The sequence below is a fragment of the Rana temporaria genome, chromosome 6 (genome assembly GCF_905171775.1).
Source record: "Rana temporaria chromosome 6, aRanTem1.1, whole genome shotgun sequence".
Taxonomy (NCBI): Eukaryota; Metazoa; Chordata; class Amphibia; order Anura; family Ranidae; genus Rana; species Rana temporaria.
In genome coordinates this window covers 69830472-69835225 of record NC_053494.1, presented here as the reverse complement: position 1 = coordinate 69835225, position 4754 = coordinate 69830472, and the positions used below count along the sequence as shown (strand labels likewise).

The window sequence follows — 4754 nt, the reverse complement described above, 5'->3', positions numbered from 1 at the left end:
AAACGGGCATCCCGTCACCTGCATGCCATGCGTACGGCCAATCCTGATTTACCCCTTGGGCGTCATATTCTGACCGAACATGATGGACACTTTCTGGGGGTCAAATTTTCGATCCTTGATAGAGTCCATCCTAACCCCAGAGGGGGGGATTGGAACAAAATCCTCTTACAGCTCGAAACCCGTTGGATCGCTGAGCTAGAGGCCAATCACCCTCCTGGTCTTAATGAGCAGATCAGTTTTAGGCCCTTTTTGGAGGGCTTTTCATCTGGGGGGTGCGAGAAAGATTGATACGATACTGTGTTGTTTGGTATTTTTGCCTTTTTCTGTTTGCCTTTTGCATTTCATGTTTCTTGTCCAATTGACTTCTTTGTTTTCATCTTTGTGTAAACATTGATGATTTATGTAATCATTATTATGTCCCTGTATCCCCTGCGCATTCCCCTTTTTAGGGACTTCCCACAGGCTCAGAATTGTTGTCCGTGCGGTGTTTGTTTCACTATATATAGCTGGGCGCACGTAAGCCGTCCCCCTTTTGAGGGACGGCTTCCCCAGACCTGGTCCCTTCGCACCTTTCAGGTGTCGTTTGACCTAGGGTCTACACCTGCGCCCATAACAGGGATTTGTAAACTGCAGGGGTTTCATTCCTTTTACCCCTGGCTTTCCTGCATGTCCCTGGATCTCTTTTTGGCCCTTTGTCCATATACTTACTACTTTAATACCTTTACCTCGTTTGTGTCCTTGGCCTGGTATACATTGAACAATGTCCCCTCCTTATTTAAATGGCCTTATCATTTTCCTATTATATATTTTATGTCTGGTGTCCTTCCCAGCAGCTTTTTTTGCCGTTTTTTACAACCAATAATCATTTCCCAGTTTAACCTTCACTGCTGACACCTTCTCAGCAGTCTTTGTCTCCGCACCGCCCCTTCCCTTTACATCAGCCTATTCCCATTTACTTCCTGTCCCACTCTCCTTTCCGTGTCAGGTGACTGACTGTCACCTGACAGGCCTTCTCAGTCTTTTCCCCATGCTGTCTGTTTACTACTGCCCACTTCCACACTACCGGCCTATTACGGCTCGCCTGGTCTCTCCGACCACGCCCGCCGTACCTAGGCCCGCCCCCTTACTTCCCTATATAAACCTCTAGCCGTCCAAACAATGTCAGACATTGCTGGACGGCAGAGGTACTAGTGACATGTCTGGTGGCCACACTGAGCGCTTGTCTCTTGTAAGTACTCCCTTACTCTGGATCCTTTTATTTATCACCTTTTGCATTGGTTCCCTCCTTCCTTATCTAATGCCTGTTTCTATTGCCATCCATTGTATTCACAGATTGGAGCTCTGCTAGCTCTCTACTGACACCTCTGGCCAAATTTAATATGACACATTTCTGCTAACCTCAGGTATGCAGTTATTTAATTATTATTTTTTGACATATTTTTCTACATATGGTTAGGTATTTCATTACATGTATATTTATCCTGTCCCTTTTTTATGGACAGGTTTTTACATTATCATATGTTACTTTGTGACTATATGGGCCTGAGGTCTTGCTATATGTGATTCTGCACCGCCGGCTTCCTTCCTCTTAATTTCATCCAGAGGAGTCTTTCTGCGTCCTGATAGTGGTGTCCTTTCTCTGGGGTGTGCAGGGTTGATTAAACGCTGTGATTGGTATGTGTGTGTCTTTATCTGCACCTTTTGATGTATTTATTGCCATTTTTCTATTTTGTAACGCTTGCAACATATATGCTTTCTTTGTTTTTTAGAAAAGTGGTTCTTATACTCGTTGACTACATACCCTTCATCAGGGGCCGAAGTATAATCCGAAACGCGTAGGGCCGTGTATGTCTTCATGGACCTTGCTTTTCAATGACACCTAACCATGTATTGTTTTTAAATAATTCTATGTGATATATGTGTACAATTTCCATTTTTGAATATTAAATTATCTATTTTTTGGATTACTGTGATTACTGTATACCTCTGTTGCCTTTAAAGCCCCATTTAGGGGGTCCCTCCACTTTTCCCAGGGTCTATTAGGTACTGGGATGAAAGTTAGCAGTCCATAAGGAGGCTTCCGTGAATGTTTGTTAGTGGCACAGATATGACAGGAACCGACATAGTCCTGAACTGTTTTTGTCAAGTGGGGCCACCAATAGTCTCTCTTAACGAGATGTATGGTCTTACTGATTCCAGGATGACCTGCGAGAGGAGAATCGTGGAGTTGTTTGAGCAGTATGAGTTGCAACTTCGGTGGGATGTAAATCTTATTATTGAAGGTAAATATTCCGTTAGATTGTTTCAGTAGTCCCTCATGCAATTGAGAATCCTCTTTGGAAAGGGTTTGGATAAGCAACTCTTTAAAGGACGTAGTTGTACCAATGAATCGGTTGGATGAAATAATGGAGAGAGGGGGAATCTCTCTTGACTGATCTTCGTACATGCGTGACAAGGAGTCGGCTTTAATATTTTGTGTTCCTGGGAGGTAGAAAATGTTGAAGTCGAATCTATCAAAAAATAAGCTCCATCTAACTTGGCGAGCAGAAAGAGTCTTACAGGCTTTTAGATGTTGTAAATTGCGATGGTCTGTGAGGATGGTAATAGGGTGTGAGGAACCCTCCAGTAGATGTCTCCAGTTGGCCAAGGCTTCTTTCATTGCCAAGAGTTCCTTTTCCCCAATAGGATAGTTTTTTTCCGCTGGTGATAGTGTTCTGGAATAGAAGGCAACTGGATGCAATGGTTCTGATAATGTTGATTGTTGAGAGAGTACAGCACCCAAAGCAAAATGTGAGGCATCGACTTCCAGTGTGAAATGGTATAGTGGGTTAGGTAACTGAAGAATGGGAGCGGAAGTATAACTGACTTTGAGTGTATCAAAGGATTTCTGTGCTTCCTTGGACCAAGAGAAAGGTGTTTTTGAACTAGTTAAACTAGTTAATGGCTTTACAATCGTTGAAAAATTCTTGATGAATTTTCTATAGTAATTCGAAAATCCAAGGAATCGCTGGAGGGCCTTCCTAGTTTGGGGAATTGGCCAGGACAAGATGCAATCCACTTTGGAGCGATCCATCTGAATTCCGTTAGGAGTGATCTGGTAACCGAGAAAGGCGATACTAGTTTGACTGAAAACACACTTCTCCAGTTTAGCATATAAAGAGTGTTTTCTGAGTCTAGCCAGAACCCAACGCACGTGTTTATTGTGTTCCTCCGGAGTGTCCGAATAAATTAAAATGTCTTCCAGGTAAACTACAACACAAATGTCTAACAGATCGTGGAAAATATCATTAATGAACCTCTGAAAGGTTGCTGGGGCATTACATAGCCCGAAGGGCATAACCACACTCTCGAAAAGACCATATCGCGTCTTGAAGGCAGTCTTCCATTCATCACCCGAACGGATTCTTATCAAGTTGTAGGCCCCCCTGAGATCTAGTTTTGTGTAGATCTTGGAGGTCTGGAGACGTTCAATGAGTTCTGGAATAAGTGGTAACGGATACCTATTCTTTACAGTGATATTATTGAGAGAGCGATAGTCAATTACTGGCCGAAGTGATCCATCTTTTTTTTTAATAAAGAACAATGCTGCACTTGCTGGAGAAGTGGAGGGCCTAATAAATCCTTTCTTGAGATTCTCATCCAGGTATTCTTTCAAATGTACCAGCTCTGGTTGTGATAAGGGATAAATCCGAGCGGTATGGATAGACCTGTCAGAAATAAGGTCTATAGGACAGTCATAAATCCTATGTGGAGGAAGTATGTCTGCATTGGTCTTACTGAAGACATCAGCAAATTCATGTAAATAATCTGGCAGATTAGCCGGGTGAACGTCTGAAAAGGAGATCATGCAAGAAGGGTAACAGAATTCTTTACAGTAGGTAGACTGTAGGGAAAGAGAGTTTGTGGACCATAAGAAAGTAGGTTGATGAAGAAGTAACCATGGAAGACCTAAAACTATAGGAAATACAGGGGATGAAATAATATCAAAAATTAGGGTCTCCGTATGACCACTTGCACAAGTAACCCCAAGAGGAGATGTTTGAGTCGAGACTGGACCGGAAGAAGAACTAGAACCGTCAATAAAAGTGAGTGACACAGGAGTATGCTTGAACACACAGGGAATTTTATTAGATTCTACAACACTTGAATCTATGAAGTTGCCGCAGGCTCCGCTGTCGACCATTGCTTCAATAGTAATCTTTTCTTGATCCCACTGCAGGGTAAGAGGAACAAAGACATAACGATTAGATGTGGTTCCAACTGAATTTAACTTACTAATGTGGGAAAAATTACCTTCAGTATTCCTCTTAAGAAGAGGACAGGTGGAAACGATGTGGTCTGGAGCGGAGCAGTAGAGACAGAGATTGTTGGCTCTGCGGCGTTGTTTCTCTGATGAAGTCAAGGGTCCTTTAATAGCTCCAAGTTCCATTGGGGAATCTTTGGGAGGTGATTTGGACCTCCTATAGGAAATGACCGGGTAGGTAGTGGCACGTTCAGCTTTTCTCTCACGAAGACGCCGATCTATAGTCACTGAGAGGTGCATAAGATCTTCCAGGGAATTGGGGAGTTCCACACGAGCCAGCTCATCCTTCATGGCCTCCGACAGACCCAACCGTAACTGGTTTCTAAGAGCAATATCGGACCATTGAGTCTCTCTGCTCCAGCATTTGAATTCAGAAATGAAGTCTTCCACAGGCCTCTTCCCCTGTTTAAGATTCCTGATTGAATTCTCAGCTATTAGCTGTTTGTTGGGG

At 43.1% G+C, this 4754-nt stretch overlaps 1 long non-coding RNA gene across 1 annotated transcript; it reads left to right on the top strand.

Annotated features, from left to right (window-relative positions):
* The first annotated feature begins 613 nt into the window (after nucleotides 1-613).
* Nucleotides 614-1800, top strand: LOC120942646. Its single transcript, XR_005750215.1, has 4 exons — nucleotides 614-1228; nucleotides 1333-1403; nucleotides 1503-1674; nucleotides 1770-1800. It is a non-coding gene; the product is annotated as an uncharacterized LOC120942646 (long non-coding RNA).
* Nucleotides 1801-4754: the final 2954 nt, after the last annotated feature.